The 25573-nt window shown below is 40.0% G+C and overlaps 1 protein-coding gene across 6 annotated transcripts in view; it reads right to left on the bottom strand.

The window, feature by feature from the left end:
* Window positions 1–25573, bottom strand: part of PDE4D (phosphodiesterase 4D) — a 1423826-nt gene that overhangs the window by 1136873 nt on the left and 261380 nt on the right. The gene's annotated exons all lie outside the window — the stretch shown is intronic.

Raw genomic sequence — 25573 nt, 5'->3', positions numbered from 1 at the left:
TAGTGAGGGCAGGGGATTTCTGACACATTCTGGCTAAAACCTGTGTAGAAACAAGTAGTCACATTCCCCAAAAAGTCAGAGGGGGGGAGGAGAGCACTCTTGTTCCTGTTATAACAATCCTGAATATTCAAGTTGCTAGCTAATTTTCACATAAGATTTGCCAAGGAATCATATTCAAAACTCCAACTATATCTCTCCAGTGAACTAAAAACCACCTATCAGTTCCTACTTCTTAAAGGTTCCACCACCTCCCAACCACACATACAAGGCTCTAAAACCACCCTACCCTTGAGGTACTTACCATGCTCAAGCCATAGCAGACATTTATCTAAACTAAAATGGAAGGGGTGAGGTAGAGAATTTAAGCACACTTTAAATCATTCAAATAGCCAGACATGGAGGCACACACCTTTAATGCCAGCCCTCAGGAGGCAGGAGCAGACGGATCGGTACCAGTCTGGCCTATGTGGTGTATATATATTTCTCACCTATAAATGATTTCTTGTATTTATTTATTTTCATATGTTCTTAATTGAAATAGAATTATGTCACTTTTTTCTATCCCTTTCCTCCCTCCAGCACCTCCCAGCTATCCTCTCTCAAACTCCTCCCACGCCTAATCTCAACTCTCCAATCTCATCTTTTTCTTTAATTATTATTGTCACATTTATGTGTGTATGTATATGTACAAATGTCTGTAAAAACAACCTGCTGAGTCCACTTGTGTGTATATGTGTGTTTGTGTGTATGTCTGTGTGTGTGTGCTTGTGTGTATGTCTCTGTGTGTCTGTGTGTCTGTCTGTGTGTATGTCTGTGTGTGTGTGCTTGTGTGTATGTCTCTGTGTGTCTGTGTGTCTGTCTGTGTGTGTGTATGTCTGTGTATGTGTTTATGTGTATGTCTGTGTGTGTGTATGTCTGTGTGTGTGTTTGTGTGCATGTCTGTATGTGTGTGTATGTCTGTGTGTGTGTGTCTGTGTGTGTATGTGTGTGTGTGTATGTCTGTGTGTGTGTATGTCTGTGTGTGTGTGTCTGTGTGTGTATGTGTGTGTGTGTATGTCTGTGTGTGTGTTTATATGTATGTCTGTGTGTGTGTATGTGTGTGTATGTCTGTGTGTGTGTATGTGTGTGTGTTTATGTGTATGTCTGTGTGTGTGTATGTGTGTGTATGTCTGTGTGTGTGTATGTGTGTGTGTATGTCTGCATGTGTGTGTGTGTGTATGTCTGTGTGTGTTTATGTGTATGTCTGTGTGTGTTTATATCTGTGTGTGTTTATGTGTATGTCTGTGTGTGTGTATGTGTGTGTATGTGTTTGTGTATGTATGTGTGTGTGTGTATGTGTGTGTGTATGTGTGTGTTTATGTGTATGTCTGTGTGTATGTATGTCTGTGTATGTGTTTATGTGTATGTCTGTGTGTGTGTCTGTGTGTGTATGTGTGTGTATGTCTGTGTGTGTATGTGTGTGTGTATGTCTGTGTGTGTTTATGTGTATGTCTGTGTGTGTGTCTGTGTGTGTGTATGTGTGTGTGTATGTCTGTGTGTGTTTATGTGTATGTCTGTCTGTGTGTGTGTCTGTGTGTGTGTCTGTGTGTGTGTATGTGTATGTGTGTGTGTGTGTGTGTGTGTGTGTGTGTGTGTGTGTGTGTGTGTTTTCAGGGCTGATCTCTGTTCATTGATCCCTAGAGGTGGGTAGATTTGAAATACTACTTATACCATACCCAGGCCTTACTTTTTATTTTATGTCACCATTCGAGAGATTATCAACAGAAATAGTTTACACAGACTGCAGTTATATTTTGACTCCCACCAGCAAATGGGTCACTATGCACTAAGGACAGCAAAGATGCAAAAGACCAAAGAGCACTAATATTCAAAAATGAAATTTGTCAGAACTAATCAGGTGGCACAAAGTTAACCAGAAAGAGCCCATGGCTCTGCTGATGGCTGTTACTCTGCAGATCTGAAGCACTTTAATTTTTAATCTTGGCTCCTACAGCACAGGCTCTTTGCACCTTGCCCCAGAGGTTCTAAGAAAATGCATTTTATTTTTAGTCATTTTTTTCTCCCTTGGCTCAGGATTCTGCACATACAAGTCATCCCCAGAAGGGCTAAGGATCATTGCTATCTCTCCCCATCCTCTGTAGTGTCCTGTATGTGATTAAAATGACAATAAGACCAGAGATTTTTTTCCCCAGCAGAACAAGTCACTTCCCTTGGCTGAGTGGGTGTGCCTTAGGACTGAGCCTGCTTTGGAACAGTAGGTTGTCTCTTTTGATAAATTGGAAGGTGTTTCAGGCTTGCGAGGCTATCTCAGCTTTACAATGAAAAGAAAACAATCTCAGGCATTGAAAAAAGCCATTGGAGCCAGAGACTCAATTGTGAGGGTAAAAGCATAGCCATTTTAATTAATATTATTCACTCCCATTATAGATGCTCAGACAATACCCAGTAGCTGAAAAGGCTTTGAACTAGTGTTCAAGTCAAGGGCATTAAACCAAATGGGAGAAGAAAAAAAATGTCTTGATGGCTTCCAAAGTAGTAATTCAAGGGCAGACATCTGCCAATATTTCAGAGAGTATCTTTCCCAGATGACCTGTAATAACAAGACAGAACAAAAAGAACTGGATCCAGTGACAAGTTACCTAAGGAAACCCATGGCATGATAAGCTGCCAGGTCCACAAGGTCATATCTTAACAATGTTTCCTGTTTCCCAATGGATCATCAATCAACCTTGATTTTCAGAAGACTGCATCATATATATCTTTTCTTTCTGTATCCCTCTAAGCCGAGTTATACTTAGTAGTGATAAACAAAAAAAGTACTTTTTTATTGAAAATAGATCCTTCTCTCATATAATATACCTTGAACATAATTTCCCCTCCCTCTATTCCTCCCAGCTCCCCTCCCCCAGCTCCATTCCCCCTCAGTTTCCTCTTCAGAAAATAGCAGGCAAGAGGCAATTAAAAAAAAAAAAACAATAAAACAACACAAGATCCCTCCTATCAAGGCTAGACCAGGCAACCCAATAGGAGAAAAAAAGTCCCAAGAGCAGGCAAAAGGGTCATAGATGCATCACCATTTTCAAAGTGAAGAGACTGAAGCATCTCGTAGGAGGAATATTGCCACATGGGAGGGCAGTGGACTCCCCTTTCCTATGACCCCTTGGATGACTATAAGGTCCAAGGTTCAACAGAAATATCAACACTGTACTAAGAGGCAAGGGAAGACTGCTTCCCTTCATGCCTTTGTGATACCATTTAAGGTGTATCAGCTATGAGCCATCACACATGTGCCAGCATCTCTGCCATCAAAAGCACACAACTAGAAAGGATACTGTTCTACGGCTACTCAGTCAAAGGTGCCAGGTGATCCAGTCTTTCCCTCATGGAGATGAATCCAGTCACCTTCCAAGTTTAGAAATTGCAGATCTCCTAAGAGAATTTGCCCTGATACCCAATCCAATGCGCCTTTCACTAAAGCAAAACTCATAGTCGCGAAGAATCTCACAGGGTTGGTGTCCCTGGATGTAATCTTGTACCTGTGGTTTGATTGGGGTTTCCGAATCTTCTAGATAAACCTCATGTAAAACCACACGGAAGGATTGAAGGATAAGAAGCAGTCATCTTTAACAGGACCAACGATGGTTCATATATTGTGATACTTAGACATACAGGTGGCCCTATCCAGTCACCAGATCTACATCCACAACTAGTCAACGGAGCTCTATGAATTTTAGAATACTTTGTCTTTATCCTGACTGACTATAAATACTTTATAGTTGTTATTCCCTAAAGAATGCAGTATGGCAGCTATGTGCATACCATTAACATCGTATGAGGTAGTATAAAAACCCGTGGATGATTCGGATCACGCAAGAGTTTGTCTATACGTAACATACAAATATGATGCCATTTTACTGAAAGATCTTGAGCCCTGCAGATTTGTGTATCCGCAGAGGTTGTGTATCCAACCAATAGCTCATGGGTACTAAAAAAAAAGACTGTAATCTGTTAGCCAACAATTGCGTATGTGGTCTTGAAATTTTTATTTAAAATTTTAAAAATTACTTAAATTTTAAGAGCATGTGCCTCAGGCTCTTAATCTGTGAAGTGAGACCTTAGCAGTGTCTGTGTCATTAGACTGATGGAAGAATTAGGTGAAAGGCCCTTCGTTAAGGATGTAATTCAGTTGCTGGCTTGTGCCAAGTGTTTGGTTGGTGTAGCTGTTAGTGCACACTGGGGCTTTTTATTAATGTATGCTGTGTTTCTTTCTCACAGAATAGTAATTGAGTTTCAATAGTTTCTAAAGACAGGAGTGCCACCTTCATTTCTGCTAGGTTTCCTATCTCAGGAGCTTCAGTTTTGCCCTTTCTCCTTCCAGTGAGTATCTGACCATCTCTTGACGATGGCACCGTCCCACTCTGTAGGCTGAGATCAGAAAGGATATAAACACTCTACTCTCCCAGAGCCAGCTCATCTGACTCTAACACCAACTTGCAATTTATAAGGGATTTCCCACTTATATTGCATATAACTATTCATGACTCATTTTAAAAAAATTTTAATTACCTTCCAGCAATTCAACTCAGTCTCCTCGAATAGTTCTTTTTCTAAACTGCCAGAGTTCAGTCCAAACGCAGTTTTATCGTATCTTATCATCACCTTATTTTATTTTATTTTATTTTATCTTTTTACTTGCAATGCTGGGGATCAAGCTCAGAGCCTTGCACATATTAGGAAAAAAAATTCTAACTACTAAGGTACATTCCCAGACTAACACACAACCTTCTTCCATAACATAGTCACCACACCACAAAGATGTTACTTCAAACATTATCACTATAATTATCTGGATAGGTTTCTTTAATTGACAAATATGGCCTCTTTGAAGATTTGAAAGTACATTTTAAAATGTTTTTAAACAGCTTACTTAAAGATTAGGAGATATACCACAAAATAGGAATCTATTTTATGTGTTTGTGACTACATTTGAAATATAAAATTAATAACCAGCTCATGTATCTTCATTGCCTAGAAACATGGTAGGCACTGAAATCTGTTTAATGTTTTTGGATAAAACTGTCAAGTAATTATTATTTAATACCTAATATGTGAGAAACCTTCTAGTCAACATAGTCTTGTGAAGCATTTAGCATTCTGTTCCCTAAAAAGGACAGGGGCTAAAAGACCAGAGAAATTCAACTTTCATCTGGAGGCATAGATAGAAAGGTCACATAAGAGAAAGGGTTACTGTCAGGTGCTAGCTATACCATCAATCAGGTGCAATGAGCTCTCATTTCTAGAACACACACCACAGAGAGGCATATTGTGGTCACATGAGCTGACACAGTGTTGATGAGACAAAACTGAAGGAGATTACTGAACAGCAGGTAGATGTCTGAAGCAGCTCATCACACAGACAGAGCCTGGAGTGGGTTTGCTTCCTGCGGAATATATGTGCAAGCTTCCTGAGGGAGAATCAAGAAATCTGATTAGAAACTGTTTTTGCAATGTAGTTGTATTTAAAAACATACACACTGATAGCCATGACACCGAGATTACAAATCCTTCAGGTAGCTGAACTGTGGTTGACCATTTCATGTTGCATACACACAACAAAACATCAAATGATGTAATTTAAATATACAGAAGTGTGTGTGTGTGTGTGTGTGTGTGTGTGTGTGTGTGTATGTGTGTGCCTGTGTGTGTGTGTAAAAGTGAAGTGAAATTTGCATAGGTAATATGGCCAGAGTGAATCTAAATTTAATTCTGTAACAGGGAGACAATGTAAACTCATGAACCATGTTACATGAAGGAGACTTGGCTTACAGTCTGAGAGCATTCAGCAGTTAGCTATCTGATAAAATGACAAAGGGAGTGAAGAGATGGCAGAGATCTCATATTAACTTTTGTCACGTCCGGTGGTTTGGGGAGGGAAGTCAGGCTAGGGAATGTGTTCCTTCCAGACACCGACAGACTCAGAAACCCCTCAGACAAAGTGGATGTTCTTGTGTCGGATGAGCCCACTGTTCCATGGAGCGTCTCAGGCAATTCCAGCTGCAGCGAGATGTGGGTTGCCACGTACAGACACAATCTGTCCCCTCTCCAAAGATGAAACTCTCATTATTCTTAAGGAGTTGCACACAAGCTGTTGGCAATTTGCTCAAGTGGGAAGCAACCATATTGACGCAGGGGCAACACTTGATATCTCAAAGACCAACACAAATTGAAAATGCCCACAGCCCCAACTCCCCTGCTCTTTTGAGGGCTAAGTTTGTCTCTAACAATAGTAGAGACAATGGGAAGACTGGTGACTGGCACAAAGGCCACCAGCCAAGCCTCCCTTGTGCAATGCTGAACTAACAGGAAGATGGACCGTTTAGTAACCCCGCTCACTGAGGCTGCATTGCAACAGTCCCAACACAACTGCTGCAGCTGCCAGCTGCCTCTGGATTTACTAGGCTTCAAAAGAAAAGACCCTTGAGTGTCAGCCAAACCGTAGTAGGGGAATACATGTGCAGGAAATATCATACTCTGTAAAATAAAGTAATGAACCAATTCAATAAGAAAAGAAGACAGAAGTGCATAAGAGAACAATTTGCCAAGGAACAAGCATGAAAAATGTATTTTTTAAAAACTAGACCTCAGCAGTAAGCCCAACCTCCTTTCAAAAACTGAACAAAGTTGAGAAATTTTTCCTGCTAAAATCAGTCAAGATTACATATGTGTGTATGTATATGTGTATGTATACACACACACACACACACACATACACACACACACACACACACACACACACACACAAACACATTTTGAATGCCTTGCTATAAAGAGAAAATATTTGGACAAAATTCTTAAAAAGCAGTTTGGCAGTAAGTCCTTGGTGCCTTGAAAATAGTCAAAAGGAAAATTAAGCCATTCTCTGTTTCTAAATTGTTTAATCTAGACTTTTATGTTCCAAAGTAAATATTTAAATAAAATAAAGGATAATCTAATAAGAACTATGATAATGAAAGAATTAATCCTTATGAAAATCATTCATCAGGGCCTGGTGGCACACACCTTTAATGCCAGCACTCTTGGGGTTCAAGTCCAGCCAGATGAGTTCCAGGATAGCCAGGACTGCATACTGAGACCCTGGTTTTGTTTGTTTGCTTGCTTGCTTGTTTTTTAGTGGCTTGTGGGGGACTGGAAAGAGAAGTTAGCAATTAAAGAAACATATTGTTGTTTCAGAGAATCCTGATTTAGTTCCTAGCACCTATATTAGTTGGATTAAAACCCTCTGTAATGTGAGCTCTAAGGAGTGGGGTTTTAGTGGCTCCACAGTGAGCCTCAGTCCTCTTTTGGACTCCTTGGGTATTCATATAAATCACACACACACACACACACACACACACACACACACACACACACACGTACACACACATATATATGTACTCTCATATAAATCATATATTATCACATGCAGACATGTAATTAAGAATAAATACATCTGGAGCTGGGGAGCTGGCTTAGTAGTTAAAAACATGTGTTGTTTTTGTAGAGACCCAGGTTTGGTTCCCAGCAACCACATCAGGTAACTCAAAAATCACCTGAAACTCCAGTTCTAGGGTGATCTGACACCTACTGCTGGGCTCTGTGGGCATCTGCACATGTAAATAGACACACAGGCACGTAATAAGTAAATAATAAGTAAATAGATAAATAATAAGTAAATAAATAAACTGTTAAGGAAAAATCATGCCATTTCAAGTAAATATTCTGTTTCTGAAAATGGTCTTGACATCATTTTTTTCCTTTGTTCTTTTTGTTATAGAAGTGAACATAGCATACATGATGGTTATGAGTACTTTGATTTCAAATGGGAAATCTCAAGACATAAGCTTGTACATGTACTACGGTTACAACTACAAATAACAATACGCTTTGTATAAACTATGTATAGATGAAAATAATCTAACTTCCGTTACTGAGTGTGCGTGTGTGCTTATGTACAAAGGGGTACGTGTGTATGTTGTGCGCATGTCCATATGTATGGAAACCAAAGAACAAATGTGCCTGTGGTCCTTCAGGAGATGCTGTCTATCCTAGTTTGAGTGTAAATTGGTTTGAGACAGTCTCTCTTACTGACCTACGGTTCACCAAAGGTGACTAGGCCTGCTAAGTGGAGGGCCTTAGAAAGCTACTCCTTTTCTACAAGAATGTACCACCAAGGCTGGCTTTTCCTCCCTCAGGATTTAGGGATAAAACTCAGCTCCTCATGCATGGATAGCCAGCTCTTTATAGATGAGCCACCTTCCCAAGCCAATCTGACCTTTCAACAGTGGCTATTCTTTGGTAGTGAAGTTATGGATATTTTTCCTTGTTTCCTCTACTTTGAAAACATAAGCTTCTGCTTAATGTAATTTCTTTATATTTACAACCTCCATCTTCAGATGCTAAATTGGAAAAATGTCTGAGCTATCGTATTCTTTTTTTTTTCCAGAATATATTTATTGAGTTCATCCTACAATCACAAAACACTAGGTACCTGAGGAGAGTTAATTGCCTATGAGACATATTTCATGCTCTCCAGGAGCACATAAAAATGCAAGAGGATAATGAAATAGCAAAATCAGAAAAGTAGACTCATCATAAATTTAATGAATTGCATTCATATGCACACAGTGGCCTTGTACAAAGTAAAAAATGAAGCTAATCTCTGGGGTGGTGGGGGGCATGTCTCTTCCCCGTATACTAGTAGCCAGATGAACTTCCTTAAGTAATAATTCTACATTTCCTGACAGAATCTGGACTCAAGATAATAGGAGATTAATCCAGACCTAGAAAAAAAAAGTGCCAACCAGAGATGGCTGCAAGGCTGTACCCTGACCTTTTTAAAACCACACATGGTTATCTATAAGCCATTTTATCCTTAATTTATCTTTACAACCTTTGGAAACTCCTTATCGATCTTGATCATTTTGATTACAAAAACAAATCTTTCAAAAATTCACTCATGATAGTATTTTCTGTGAAAGAAGCTGAAAAGCTTTCAAGGTGGTTCTTGCCATTTATGGAAAATTTGAGTCACTCATTAGCGACATCACTCATCAAGCCAAGCATGAGACTCTCTCTACACGCAAACAAGGGAGGTCCCTGCCCTTGAAGAGGTCAGTGGTGGACAAACTGTGGACCACATGAAAGGATCTAGACTCTGCCACAGTACCTGGATAGACACAACGGAGCAGGCAGTCCCCTCTGCTTCTCCAATGATCTGGTCAAGCTACATGGTACTGAGCAAGCACTTTTAAAAGGCAGAAAGACATCTTTTTAAAAGATAGGAATGAAATCAGAATATATGTGTCGTGAAATCAGAAGGAGACAGTTGAAAAGAGGAAAAGGACAGCAGACCAGGCCAGCGCCTTCGAGGAGGATCAACAACAACAAAAAAATCTGTATGAAAACCCCGCAACAAGTCCACGGCACTTTATAGTAAAAGTCACAAGGGAAAAAGAATGAAAAGAAAACCTTGCCCAAGCTTCGAAGCCCCACAAATGTACCTTTTGCATTATTACCTAGAATACGAGAAACCCAGTTCTTCAGTAGAGAAATCTGTTGCGGTTGATTTTCATCTTTGCCCTGGCCTCCACTGCCTATACTGTAACTGGGATTGGTTTTGTGTGTTTGTTAATGTCTGGTGTGACCTGGACACTCCGGTGATGCTGATAAGCTGAGGATTACATTTACTGAGTTTTCACACCCCCACAGGAGAAGCTACAGAAGGAGCACTGCAGCCCAAGCTTTGGAGACACTTCCCTGTTGACCTTACTTTCTGTGAATAACAGGCTCCACATCAGAGCATCATAGTCTTTCCTTTCCTCTTCCTCCTCCTTTTTTCCAATCCCTCCCCCTCCTTCACTTTTTTTTTTTTAAACAAGGTCTCAGTGTGAAGCCCAGGTTGGACTTGAACTTAGGGTCATCCTGTCTCAGTCTCCCTAGTTCTAGAATAATAGGCGTGCACTTCCATGCTCAGTGTTAATAGACACTTTTTCATTTTAAAAGAAGCCATATAAAGGCTTTGACCAGTACGTAGTATTCAGCTATTACTATTCTCACCATCTTGTGTAGCCACGGGTCTCTGCATTGACCACTGTACCCGGTTATGCAAGATAAAAGTAATGACATTGTGTTGTGTACATGCATGGAAACATCAAAAACAAAATCGACTAATAAAAAAAAAAAAGAAAATCACTTTGTTTGGTAAAAAGAAAAATAGCTACATATTTTGAATATAGACTAAAAGAGCCAACATGATTTTTTAACTAACACTGAGAGGAAAATGCCGACAGTGGATGTAGATGGCAAAAATGGGAAGGAATAGAGAGAACTGAGCCAGTAACACAGCATGAATATTAAAGAAGCCACCCAGTAGTCTCAGTCCCCAGGACAGAAGACTCCCACCAGCTACAAAGAAGGCACTGGGCTAGTTGGTCCCCAGGACAGCCGTGTTTTACAACTATCTGCCCGTCTGTTCAAGCATCACATAAAAACCGGTTTTGATATAGATTCAATCTTGTTTTTAAAAAATTATGATCATACCCATGGAGAATACAAACAGTAAAAATAGACCACAAAATCTGGCTCAGATCGCCATCTAAACTCATAGTGAGTTCCTCGGGGAGCCCGTGTCCTCCACATTGGAAGCTTCATTAAAATACAGGACAGATGATCATCTACTGGGAAACGTTCCTGCCCAAAGGAAAAGAGATAGTCTAGATAAAATCTCAAAGTCATTGCTAACCTTCTCAGACAGGCTGTGAGCCAGGAGCTGATTGTCCAGTCTGTACATGGACCAAAGAGCGCAGCTCTCCCAATTGCATCTCAACGCTCAGTCATTTTATTGTTTATGAAATACCCATATAACCTAGGGAGAGAAATGAAAATGAATGAAGACCCAAAAGAAACTTTGACACCAAGTTCTTCCCTAGTGTGAATTTTTATTTTGAGCATCAGTTAGAACACGGGAAACGAACTACTTAGGATTAAGTATGAATCGGGTTATAGATGGATATTTGTCCCCAGTTTCTTCACGCGATAGAAACAACCTGGTTACGGGACAGAAATGGTTGCTTGAACTGAATTTGAGAGGAGGGCTCGGGTTAATGTCTGAACTTAGGTATTCAGACAGTTTTTCATTCGAAATCAGAGCCCTTTTCTCACATCTACTGCTCTCTACCTCCCTTTCTAAAGTCAGCCACACAGAGGACCTGACTCTGAGATGGCTCTCGAGGAATTTCAGGATGTAATTCAGCGGATTTCCTTTCTATCCCATTTGAAGGTAACACGGCACTGAAGTCTCTCAGTTGAAATGGGTGGATGAATGCTTGGGGCTGATCTCAATTACTTAGCACTGAGTGATAGTTAAGTTTGCTCACCGGAAGCCAAAGGGAAAGGGGCATTTAGCTCTTACAGCCTAAAGCAGATGCCTCAAAGAGAATGCCTTGAAGATGGTAATGGTTTTTTAATCAAATTTCACTGATCAGGATTAAATCCTTTTAGAAGTACCACCCAAACATAAGCTTCTTTAAGTAAGTGAGCTTAAAAAAGAAGATACTGTCAATTTCCTGAGCTTTATGTGTTTTTGAAATAAATAAAAATGGTATTTTTGAGCTTGGTTATTCTTTCGAATGTCCTCTATCACCATATATAAGACACACTGACCAGGGGAAATGAGGCTCCCTTACCCCGGGAAGGACAGAACACTGCTTAGTCTACATAATTCAGGAAGAGACGTGTCCTCCAATCTCTCTCCAGTCTCCTCTTTAACCTGTCTCACTGTAAGAAAGAGCAGGAGGAAGTCACAGTGAAGCCACAGTTCTTTCTAATACACCCTCTGCACCCACAAAACTCCTTATCACCTGGATTCAGCGTGACACTTGTTGTGACTTGAACTATACAGCAGTGCTATTAGTCAACTGCCCCTGAGTGGTTCTTGTTCCTCAAGGGCTGCCGGGTACACCTGCTGGGTTAGGTAGCTAACTAAGTTAATTTTGTACACTGGGCTTAAAGAAGCCAGACAGAAATAAAACGAAAGACTAGCTGAGCATGGCAGTTAAGAGCCCAAGCATTTGGAGTAAAAAAACAAAAAAACAAAAAAACAAACAAACAAAAAAAAAAAACCCTGCGATCAAGTCCTGCCTGACATTGCACTTGTCTGAGGCCTTGAACCAGGCTTCCTCTGAGGCATTGTTGTCTTCCTATGAAAAGGGATCAGAGTAGTTAATTCACATGTAATTGCTTATTAAATTGTAGTTATTATTACCATTATCACCATCCCCAGGACCACAGAAAACCTCTGTTTTATACTCCAAACCTTTCAAATGCAGCTTCCCTTTACCCTGTAATTTAATCTTTAAATACAATGACCTAATTAAGGATGGGATTATGAGCACTGTCAGTTTTCAGGAAGTGTAGAATTAAAGCCTTCTTTTTTTTTTTTTAGGGGAAGGATTTTCCAGCTGTGTCAGCTATACCTTGGAGAACATCCTCTCACAGGACAGGGAATTGTCTTCCAGTCATAATGACAATGGAAGGAGGACAGGAAAGTGGAGAGAACGCAGTTGAATCCCAGATGAGGTACATCTTGTCTTTCTAATTATCTGCACTTTGGGAACAACCATTTATGTGGGCAAAAAGGAGAGGCAGTGTGGATGAAGATGGAGATACGGCAGCAGAAGGGAAATCACAACAAACCACAAACAAAAACTGAGTCTTCAAGATTGACAGCTTCTCTTGGGACTTCCCAGGGGAGCCAATTAGTGCCGGGAGCTGAGGTGGGATTGGTCTTATAAACTCTATGCTAACACCCACCTGCACTGCGGAGCAACAATGCTTATATTAATGAGATTTTTTGGACTCGTCATCCCTAAGAGAGTCTTGCTGAAGACACTAAAACAGATGTCTTAGAGTAACCTACAAGGAAAGTCCCTTCGATCCTATTGCCATATCCGAAACCTGGAAATGTCAAAATAATGATTTGTCTCATTCTTTCTCCACCTGCTTCTTCGCTTGTTAACATCTGGTGGACCACTGTCCCTGTAGCTGCTGAGCTCAACCCCTTCATGAGTGAGCTCATAGGTCTGCATTACAAATCCATGCTAAGAAAAATTTTAAAAGGACATGGCAAGGCTTGGCCGTACCTCTGGAACCACTGCCTTCCATGGCAGTTCACACTAAAGCCATCAAACAGTTAATGTAGTTTAAGCAACATCTAGGAAGTTTCCAACCCAATTGCTGCCACATGAAAACTATTCAATGTTCCCACCGCTTCAATATGCAGAGGGTCTTGTGATTCAATTCAGTATAACCTCAGACAGACTGACACAACTGTCTCCCCCTCTACTCAGCAACAATACCTATGGTCAGAGAAAGGAACATATCTAGTTGCTACTAACAAATCAAACAGCATCAAAAACTAATTTTAAAAAACTATTGAGAGTATAGCACTGCATAAAAGATTCTAAGAAAAAAAAAGGAAACACTTTTATATCTTTGCCTTTGAAAAGCAAGTAAAAATAAAAGATTCGCGGTAATAATACAGGAGAAAAATAACAAACTAAACAAAACTCACAATTTCTTAAAAGGAAAACAAACAGAGATAAAAGCAGGAAAAACTCCCTCTCCACAGGAAACCAGATGTGAGTTATACTTTTAATTGCTGAGAGCTCAGTTAGAAGAAGAGATAGGTGTGTAGAAACAAAGATTTATAAAGAGACTGTGTTAAACATGAAGCTAGAGATGCCGAGACTCGGAGAGCTATAGGGTCCTCAGATTTCCCCTCCAATTCAAATATTCATGAAAACAATAAAAGAATTCCCACCAGGCATGGTGGCTCATGCCTTTAATCCCAGAACTCGGGAGTCAGAGGCAGGCAGACTGCTGTGAGTTCAAGGCCAGCCTGGTCTAAAAAGGAAGTACAGGACAACCAAGGCTACACAGAGAAACCCTGTCTTAAAAAACCAAAAAAGAAAAAAAAAAAAAAAAGGAATTCTCTAAGCTTTATATTGGACCAGATTTTCCCTGACCGGACTCTGTTATCATGGCTGAGGTAATTGATTGGGATCAGTACAGAAAGGGACATAGTATGTTGACCTAGTTAACGATGACGTACTCACAGAATACCCCCAAATCAAAGCTTCATTCCTCCCCTATGTCGTCTTCTCTCCTTTGCACACCAGCTATCTCTATGAATAAATTAGCTTTGAGAAAACAGCCTAAAAAATCCATGCATCCATTCATCAACCAATCTGTCTGTCTGCCTGTCTATCTAACCTTTCTTTCCATCTATCTAATCCTGCCATCCTAATTATTTTAGAGTAGTTTCTTCACATGGACTAGAGAGTCCCAGCCCAATACACCAACATTTGGTAATGTTTGAATCCTCAAAAGTACGTCAATAAGACACTAAGCTAGAGAAGTGGGTTTATGTTACCAACATCTGGTCTACCTGTTGTTAGCTTGCCTACAACACTCACTCTCGGTTTGAAAGACCTTGGAGATGTTGACAAGCACCTACTATGTACTCTTCTCACAGACCTCACCCTCCCTTAATGCTACAGCTTGTATCTTAAGTATTTCACAAAGGCCAGGTACTAAGATGTGATCAGTAGCCAGTGATATCTAGAAGTTGAAGCTTCCGGTTATAGAGGGAGCCTAACAGAGGGAAATCAGGCCATGTCATCGGAGGACTTTAAGAGCCTGTCTCTCTGCCCCCTTCTCTCTCAGCCACAGTGGGACACGTTTCCTCCTTCATGTATTCGTTGTCTTTGCGTATCACCTAGTAGAAGACCCAAGTGCACAAGTAGAACATTATGGCGGGCAGATCTGGGCCCAGGGGGTTCTGCTCAAACTATGGTACCAACAAATGACAACACGCGCAGTAAACATTGAACCCCTACCCAGATCTAGCCAAGGGATAGGTCACTCTCTACAGATGAGTGAGGAGTGGGGACTGAATTTCACATGAAGTCTGGTGCCCCATATTTGACCACGTCCCCTGGATGGGGAGGCCTGGTGGCACTCACGGGAAGGAAAGCAGGCTACTAAGAAGAGACTTGATACCCTATGACCATACACAGAGGGAGGAGGTCCCCCTCAGTCACAGTCATAGGGGAGGGGAACAGGGTGAAAGTGGGAGGGAGGGAGGAATGGGAGGACAGAAGGGATGGGATAACCATTGAGATGTAGTATGAATAAATAAATAAATAAATAAATAAATAAATAAATAAATAAGTGGAAAAAAAGGAGAAAACCCAAGTGCAAGTAGGCCAAGCAGTGTGAGCTGAGACCCGCCGTCAACCATAAATCAAAATAAAGCTTCGCGTTTCCCATGTCACATATTTTGTCATAGCGATAGAAAGCTGACTAACTCACCAGAGTAAAGATTAGTAAATATTCTAGAGCTGGGGAGAGAGCATTCAGTGAAGACCTTACCAAGAGGGCCTGTGAGATTTGTTTATTCATTTATTCAACGGGTACATATAAAACACTTAGTGACAGGCCCCTGTGCTACAGACATAGAATCATCGATGAAATTTTCAGATGCACTTCTTCCTCTGTGCTGTTTGCAGGAGAAAGTGCACTCAGTTGAAAAGTGGAGAGGATATTTATCAACGTACAAATGCTGAGTACAGTATGTTTTGATTACTTCTTTTTCTACCCTTCATGCCAGGGATAGAGACATAGCTGAATACATGATACCAATATTGAACAGATTAAGTTTACAACAAACCAATATATCACAGACACTCTCAGCCCTAAGATAGACATTGCACAAACATAGGGCACATGGAGGTTAGACACAGAAGCAGTGTGATCAAGCAGAGACTGTGTGAGACAACCATTGTAGACACAAGAGGACAAGGAAGGACTCAGGTTCCTGTGACAAGAAGTGTCTGGCTTCTTTGAATACTTCTACAAACTGGCAGGAAACTGGAATCCAGTACATAAAGATGCTCTGCCTAGTTCTCATGGTTAAAAAAAAAGGCTTTCCAAGGAGACCTCACTCACCTGCGGCATGGTGGGAAGAACTTGTGGTTAGGCCATTCAAATCTACTTTGCTTTTTACCAAAAACTTCAAGGCTTACTTGACACAGTGGAATTTGGTTCAGAGGATAGCTCATGGTCCACACTGGGGCTTTTGATGACTTGATCAGAAAGCATTAGCTGCTGAAGCAGAACTTGTCCTGTTTCTGCTCCATCCCCCCCTTCCTTTTACATGCTGAACCACCCAGCATACAGTGATTGCTAAGGTGCACCTTATTCTAAAGGCATCCTGTCCCTCAAAGGCTGCACTCCTACCCTGGTGATGCTGGGCCAGCAGCCAAGGTGAGGTGCTTCTCTGAAGCGGCCTTTCTGGCAGATGTGCCAATAAAGACACAACCCTATTCACGTCAGTGAGCAGATGTTTATTAGCATAGAACAGTACACAGGGCTGGCTCCCTCCAGAGAGAGAAGACATCTTGGGACACAGAGCCATTCACAGGCAGTGAAGGACACTTTGCATCCTAGGCCAAGTGCCTGTGCTGAATATAATTTTATCATTTGTGAGTTAAGGGAGAAACCGTGAGAGGGGAGAAAACCTGATTACTGAAGTTTCCTCTTGCTAGGAATACAGATGGCTTGCTCTCCCACTGCAGTATATTAGAAAGCTCCATGGAAGCTGGCTCTTGAGAAACATGAAGGAGAATCAGAACACCTTCTATGAGATTTTTATAAAGAAGGGAACCTTGACGTCCAACAGCCTGGTAACTGAAAATTATTTTTCAGGAAGAAAAGGTCACCTTCCAAACATTAACTGATCCTTGCAATTACTTGGTTTCTTTCTTGACATCCTTCACCGTGGATTGCTTGCTCATTTTAGCACTGTTTTAACCTTGGGGTAGCCTGGACTTGACAGAGTGTTTCTATAGCCATCCAGAATGGAGAGGAAGATGTGAGACCTGAGATTTCCTTTCTCTTTTCTTTTTTCTTTTCTTTCTTTCTTTTTTTCAAGATGGGATTTTTCCATGTAGTCATGGCTGTCCTTTGTAGGACACTTTGTAGACTAGGATGGCCTCAAACTCAGTGAGTCTTGCCTGCCTCTGTCTCCCCAAGTGCTAGGAGTATAGGCTTGTGTCACCATGCCTGAGTGAGACCTGAGATTTCTGAGCCTAAATGCTGACAGGACGCATGTGTGAATGCTTATACTGTATACACTGTATACACACTTTTCATCCTTGCTCAGCACTTGGTTGTATGCAATATACCTCATCAATAAGGTTCATGAGAGTTTCTTTTCCCATGTTTTTTCTACCTATGGTCCAGCTGTTTCCCTCAGGGCCCTGGAAGACATGAAGACAGAAGAGATAGAGGCTTTCCTCTGTCTGTCTTCCTTGGTTATAAGAAGGTGAGGATTGTGATAAATAAATGAAGCTATTGCCTATGATGTGATTGGCTCATTTTCAGTAAATCCACCCTTTTTCTAGCTGATTTGCCATGGCAGGCTCTGTCCTGAGTACCCCTGAGAAGTGTTATTACCAATATATATTAGGCACAAATCATGTTTATTGATAAGTGGATAAAAGGATATCTGAAAACCATATCCCAACTACAGTCCTCGTAGGGTAACAAGCAAATAAAAGCCAAGGGATACACATTTCCATTCTGCCAAAAGATAAGGCTATGCTCGCCTGTGTTACAGTTTGGATAATATGCATTTTCTCAATTAGCGCAAAGCACAAGCTATTTGGTCAGATCTCTGGGTTTCATAACCCCATGCAGTTTCTTTCTAGGCTACTAAGGTACTATTGTACCTTTCTAATTCTTCTATCATTTGGTAGATTTTATTAATACAACAATTAAAGAACACCACACCATGATAAATGAAGACTGTGGTAAAAACAATAACAAAGGAACCATGTAGGCTTTAAACTACATATGCATTTTGAATACAATTGTACTAGAAATACGCCTTATGGAAGGACTAGGGAAAATATACTAGATATGCAAGGTGGCAAAGAGAAGAGAAGAATTCTTCATCAGGGTCAGCTTTGGTTCTGTGTGTGTGTGTGTGTGTGTGTGTGTGTGTGTGTGTGTACAAACATGTGTTCATGTTTCCTAAATTTCATTTTATTAATGATATAAACCAAATATGTATACGTATTTATATATACACATAAAGTATATGTGGATAACTAATATTTTAATGCACATCCACACAGAAGATAATAATAGCACTTCCAAATCGCTGTATAAAATATGCCTCTGTGCCACCTATTTGTTGTAGAAGGGAAAGCCTGAGCTACAAGGACATATACAAAGCTTTGTCTCTTGCTTTGTATGTCTTTGCGTTCAATACTTTATGGACCTCAGTTTGCTCACCTGTAAAGATGAGGCTACCCCCACTTTCCTCACAGGGACTTCCTTGGAACAAATGTTAAACATCTGCAGAAGCACCTCCCCATGACTGGTACCTGAAAGTACTCAGACAGTGCCCCTTGCATTATGATATGTACGAACCCATGTGGGGATGCAATCCTAGCTTTGAGTCAGGCCACTCTGCAGAGATGACGTTGTAGAGGGTTTAACAACTTGCAAAGAAAATGTATCAGACAGCTGTTTTTAGATCTGTGTTTGAGGTTTTATTGCACCAAAGAGAACTCTACTATCTGCAAGATCTGCTGTCTGAAGCAATTTACAGTGCTCTGCAGGACTTTCTGGCAAGATAAGGCTTTTTCTCACTCACTCACTCACGGTGAATGACTGGTGTGTGCATCGCTCTTGCTGATGATCTTCTCCCTCACTCCTGATTTAGGTGCTCTGTTGTTCTTGTTTAAAGATTGCTCTAAAGTCAGGAAACCAATGGCTTTTGTAGCCCCAAAGGTCACATGCCATCCAGTTGTCAAGAGAGAGACTATCATGGGACTCAGTTGAACTAATGATTCTGGAAGAAACAGACAGAGGCAAAACTCTGTCCCTGCTGTCCTCATCAGTAAGTACCATGGTGCCATAGAAAACAGCCAGACTACCAGAGGAAGAACAAAAATGCTCAAAGCAAAATTGTAATCCCCTTGAGCACAATAAAACCACAGAGAATGGGAGAAAATACTGGATAGAATAGTGAATCTACTCCTCAACTTAACGCCTTAATTGTTACTCACAAGGTTATTTTTAACTCACTGGACTAGACTTTTATATAGATGCAAAATAAGTTTAATTTTGTACACATTGGTATAGAATTATAATTTAAGATTATTCTTCACACATTATATATATTTCTACTCTAATATGTGGTATTGTATATTGTACTCATACAACTCAATTATAATACTTTGAAAGTGCTACTGCAGGCTGTTTAGGATATGTAAGTTATACAAGTTAATTGTTAGTTGATCAAATCATGGTCATATCAATTGCTAGTCTATTTTTATCACAAGAATATACATCTTAGGTGCAACAGATAGACATGATTCTATAGAAAGATAAGGTAAAATAGTTAGGGTCTTCAAAAAACCTCAGAGAGACACAGAATATGGCATTTAAAGATGTTTTTATTATTTTAAAGATTCATTGACAATAAGGCAAGTAAACTCCTAGCAAAGAAAATGATGACCATCAAAGAACCTCCTTATGGAGACGGCTTCAAATGTGGCAAACAAGCCACAAATGTGGCAAAATGTCCTCGTTTCTACCGCAGACTGAATTCTGCCTTTAAAAAAGGGCAAACTTGGATGCAGGCAGAGGTGATGGCCAAACTCTATCAAGACAAGGTAAGCAAGTCCTCAATAGTTCCTGCTTCACAATTATGTATGTCAGATATTTTGGGCCAGAAGGCTGAAGATGATGCTCTAACATTATAGAGAGTTTTGAGTGGTTGTTCAGGCAAGCCCTGTATACACAGGTAATTAATTTTATTCCTTCCCAAGTCTCTGATGGGGCTGAAGACCAGATAGTTTCCTTTTACAATTAAGCTTAGTTGTTTATTGGTTAAGATGTCTTACGTCTAGATAGACGTTTTAAGTTGATAATGATGAGATTCGATAGATATTGATTTATCTTCTGAATTTAGATGCACCAAGATAGGAAAAATGTTTTCTTCAAGGCTACCAAGTACAAATAGCCAAAACACTATGAATGTAACAGTTATATTAGTCCTGATCATTTCATGGTTCTTCTTGCTGTATGTAGCTTATTGTATAATTGTGTAATAATATAAATGTATAGTAAAAAATATTAAAACTATTTAATAAAAAAGATTCTGAAAGAAGCATTTTCTCATCTGCACGTAATGCTCCTCACCTTTCAGATCAAATGGATAACTTTACCAGCATGGGGAGCTGTGCTGCCAGCAGGAGTTCACACCAAGTGTGAGATGGTTATTCTACATCATCAAAGAACAGGGTGCTCTTTCTGCATGCTGGGAAGCTTACTCAGGCTTAGCACTTACACTAGACCATAGGTAGCTCACGATGGAAATGCCGTTTGCATAGTCCTGACATGTCTCCTGAACAGCCAATTCCAGGCGAAAGACGGGGCAAGCTCTACTCTTGCCTCAGCTTCCAGGGTTCCACGGGAGATCAGGTCCCAGATCCTGCAGTCCCTGACATAAGCAGATGCACCACTAAAAGGTCCTTGGGGGGGTCTGATTCCTGTTGAAATTATATGGCAAATTTTATTTCTATGGAGTGATGCTCACTTTTCTGAGGAGAGTTTCAAACCAGTCTCATCAGATCTTCAAAGAGTCCTATAGTCTGAAGACTATACTGAGAACAGCTAAAGCAAATACTCCACGAATTCTTTTAGGTCTCATTTGTTAGAGCAAGGGTTTCTTGCTATAAAAATTATATATGCTTGTCATAGAAAATTTGGAAAATACTGTTAGAAATTTAAAATCATACTATATGTTTATGTCCATCTTGCTTTAATTTCTTTAGATTCTATTCAGTACTATTTCAGATAAATAAAGGGGGATAAAAATCGAATATATATAATGCCACCAGGAGATAGCCACCTAGGACTCTGACTCAGGAAGTCAATTTGCACCCTCTAGTTGCACAGAAAAGCCAGTTGGGACTGTGGTCCACTTTCAACCAGATCTCTGCTTGTTATTCACACAGACACAAAGCCCAAGAACAGGAACTCTGGACTGTGATTACAAATGTCACCTTCTCTTTAAATATTTACCCCATAAGGTTTTTTTTTCATCAGCTTTAATTCTTAGAAAGTGTTCTTTCTAAGAGTTCAGCTTGCTGAGCCAGAATATAGTTGCATCTCTTCTTTGACTCTCGGAAGATGCTACTTTTACTGATACCAGCATGGTGAAGACAATTGAAGATACAGATGACGACCAAGTGTCGGTGAAGCTGTTAAGTCAACATTGGCTGGCACCAGGTCACTATTATGCGCCACCTCGGGTGTAACATATCTATTCTAACAAAAAGCACTTTTGTCGTGCCAGGCGTGACTAAGGGAACTGTGATCAAGTTCACAGAAGCACAGCCGATCCAATTTCCTCCCTGTAGCTGGGAATCAAAGGAAGAACAGAGTTATCCAGCTTGCTCTCATGTCTAAGCCTATAATTCATCTTTTAATTCTTTCATCACAGTCTCATGGAGGATTAGGGGGAAACTGATAGGTCCTACAAAAGCGAAGGAAACGTAATCCATATAAAGTTTCTTATTTAACAATTTTAGAAGTCATAGAAAAATCAGAAGAATGTTCTAATAGCCCAAGGAAATCCCTGTACTAACGGGGTTTTGGGTAAGCCCTCAGTTAACAAGACAGAAACAGCTCCGTGTGCCACTTCACGGTTCATTTAAATAGACCCAGAGTGAGTTGCATACCACACTACGCCATACTTCCCGTGCTAAATAGAAAAAACGAAAGCAACCTCTGCTCTAAAAGACTGGGAAATAGGGCTGGGAAGATGGCCCAGCCGTTGAAGGTTAGGCTCACAACCAAAACTATAAGGCTAGCAAATAACTTAAGAGAGTGAAATTCAATATCAAGAATGATGAAGTACCGTGACCTTTGCCTTAGTTACAGGAGAGGGTGAAATGAAGTGAACCCTGCAAAATCAGATTTAGATAAGCAGGTGAGACTGCAAATAAGAAACAGGGCTCAAGGCAACCTCCAGATAGAAGTTAGAAGGAAAAGTAGAAAAAATAAGAATAAGCATAACTAGTTTTCAATGCAGTAAGCAGTGGGCTGGCTGGATTCTATGGGAGACGACTTCCTCTACAAGAGGAATTATAAGACATGGAGTCACATTGGAATGTGGTCTACTGGGGGACCATCAGCCCTTGGCACTGAAGCCAGCTTTAAACTGTTGTCAGCAGATTCCAAGAGGGTGACTCGTCACAATCAGGAGGTAATGCTGGAACTCCGACAGCCACTGGAGTACTGAAGTCCAAAGACACACTCAAAGGCCCCAGGAGATGCCGTCCCGTCACCACGCCATACGCCTATTTGCTTTTTGTTTATTAAGGTTTGGCTTAAGTTATGAATTTTCTTTAGGTGACTATGATGTAGGAAATGAACTGTAAGTTTTGAAACCTGGCAGTTTCTTTGAAGTTTGTAGATGCAGCTCCCTGGGTGAAGGGATGAATCCAGGCTGAAGATCCTAGCACAAGTTCAAAATTAGTGAGAGGACAGTGCCACTTCAGAATCTGAAGGTGTTTTATTGTCTGACCTCACACTGACTAGGTGTATGTTAGGCAGTCACCACACATAACCCAGGAACGGAAATGAGAAGAATGTGAGAACTCAAGAGGTAGACTCATGTCAGTTAAATAAGACTTTCCCTCCAGGTTTGAAATAAACTAGAACCTAGAAAAAGCACCATTGTGAGTATATTAAAATTTTAAGTGTTAACTAACACCCTTTAAAATTATATTACAGTGCTTTGGGAGGACAAAATATGCTGTTCAACCTAATTATAAGACTCTTCTCTGCTCATTTTACATACACATTTTTTAGATATTCAATTATAAGAAGCTGAATATTGTGAGAAGTAAAGAAGCTACAACCTATATCATAATTTATGTTATTCCGATAGGTCTACATTTCTCTGGTTGGTTTGCCATGGACAACTCTTTCCTTTGCACATCTGGGAACTCTGCTTATTAATATTTATAAAACAAAAGCCATAATATAGAGACTAGGCTTAAAGCTTCTGGGCATGGGAAACAAGCTAATCCCCGTCTAGAAGAAACTTTTCAGGAACACAAACAAGTAAACAGGGAATTAAAGTTCAGTGTGATAATTGTAGCCACAGGGGCAGTGATATGGTGTATAACTCAGCCTGAAAAGAGGTGAGATGAAGGGCAGCATCCATTCAAAGCCTATGTCTTGGAGGACAAAAAGGAGAAAGGGTTCAGCATGGAAGGGACTAGAAAGATACTCTAAGCAGGATTCAAAGAGAAAGAGAAAATGGTGCATATTAGAAAGCACCAAGTTCAAGGTGGAAAGTTGTTTCCTAAAAGGAGAGCAAGCAACAAAGAGTTAATGACTCTCAAATCATATCAACAATCTTAGACTTAACTCTCAGGTCCTTGAGGTATCACCAGAGCTTTAAAGATGAGAAGGGGCAAGAAACCACACTCCAGATACCATAAGAGAAACGGCTAAGAGGCCAGGCTGACTAAAGGCGAGAAAAGATTTAGATAATCACAACAAAACTTAAGCTAGAAGTGGTGAGGCCCTTCACCAGAGCAGCAGAAGGCACAGAAGGAGAGGGATGGAGTCAAGATGGGAAAATCCTGAGGCTTCATAATGAACCACACTTGGGAGAGAAAAGTGGAAACAGAGTCAAGGAAACTCTAAGCATTGCTCTGACTGATGTAGAAAATACAGGAAGAAAGGTGGCTGTGGAAGAGAATATGAGCTTTATTCCGCCACACTTTTTAGGTGGCTTTTAAAAGCATGCAGGAAGATGTACACCCAGTGACTGGCCATGGACAGATTAGAACTGGACATGAAGTTGTTATTCATATGAGGAAGTTTCTAGATAACATCACAAATAATAAACATGCAACAACAGAATGTGTGAAATGAAAAGTGATACTTAACACAGTGTTGTTGTGGGGTATCATCTGCAGAAGAAGTAAAAAGGTCCACATTCCCCTAATGAAGAGGAATCTGTGCATTTTCCAATATGTTGAAATGAATGATTTATCTCGTTATACAATCTATATCTGGAAATTAAAAGCAACCCTTAAAATGACAAATCAGGGAAATAATGATAGTGGGGTGATGAGGAGAGGGATGGGATTATATGAGGGCCTTCAATTCTATTCCACTGGTGCATCTGAGTTGATGTCAGTATTGCACTGTTTTGATTAACATGGCTTTTCTTCACATCAGAGACGGTGATATCTCTAGCGGTACTTATATTGCTCAGGTTTTTTTTTTTTCTGTCCTGGGACTTTTATGTTTCCATATAAATTTTAAGAATATTTTTTCAATTTCTATGAAGAATTACATTGGAATTGTGATGAGGATTGCACTGAATCTCTAGGTTGCTTTTGGTAGGGTTGACATTTTCATAATAGTAATCTAATCAACCTGTAAACAAAGGGGGTGCTTTTCCATCCTCTTGTATTTTCTCCAGTTCTTTTCTCTAATGTCTTGAAGTCAGAATGCCAAAATATTTTTTTTTTAATTCTAGCATGCATTTGTGGAAAGTGGAGCACCTATTCACTGTTGATATAAGTGAAAACTAGTAAAGCCATCAAGAAAATCAGTAGACATTTCTCAAGATGCTATACTAGATCTGACATATGCTTTAGCTACATCACTCCAGGGGATATGCTCAAACGACTCTATATCCCACCGTAGATATTTGCTCATCTACCTTTATTGCTATTTTATTGACAATAGCAGGAAATATGAACAGCTTAGTTGTCAATCAATGGATGAATACATAATGTAAATATGGTAGATAACCACAATGAACTTTTATTACAATGTAAAGGAAAATAAAATCACGAAATTTGCAGAGAAATGAATGGAGCTGGAAATTATTGTTCTGCATGAGGTAACTGATATCCAGAAAGGCAAACAGAACATATTATCTGTCATATAAGACTGTTATCTTTTAATCTTTAGACACATGTGTTTATTGGAGTGCCCATAGAAATCAGGAAATCAGTACGAGTTTATTTGGAGGGACTTCAAAGCAAGGGACAGAACACAGGTAGCATTAATGAAAAAAAAAATGGAACAGGAAGATTTAATGGAGTTTGGACTGATAGAGGAAGGTATGAGAGAAAGTATGAGGAGGGATAACTAATAACAAGATCTTTTGGAAAAGTCACACAGGAACCTACTGTTGTAGAAACTTCATAACTTCATAAAATGTATATATTTATATATATGTATATGTATATATACATAAAAATAAAATGAGTTTAAGCGGAGTTACTCTAGTTGAATACAATGCTTTTCCCAGGTAATATAGACTATCATAAAGCCCAATGCCAGATCTATGGGCTACTTAAACACTTCAGGTTATTGGCACTGCCCTTGGTTACCTTACATACCCTATTGAGGAAGA

This window comes from Acomys minous (assembly GCF_964271855.1).
Source record: "Acomys minous genome assembly, chromosome: 11".
In the NCBI taxonomy this organism is placed as follows: domain Eukaryota; kingdom Metazoa; phylum Chordata; class Mammalia; order Rodentia; family Muridae; genus Acomys; species Acomys minous.
This window is presented reverse-complemented; position numbering and strand designations above follow the sequence as displayed.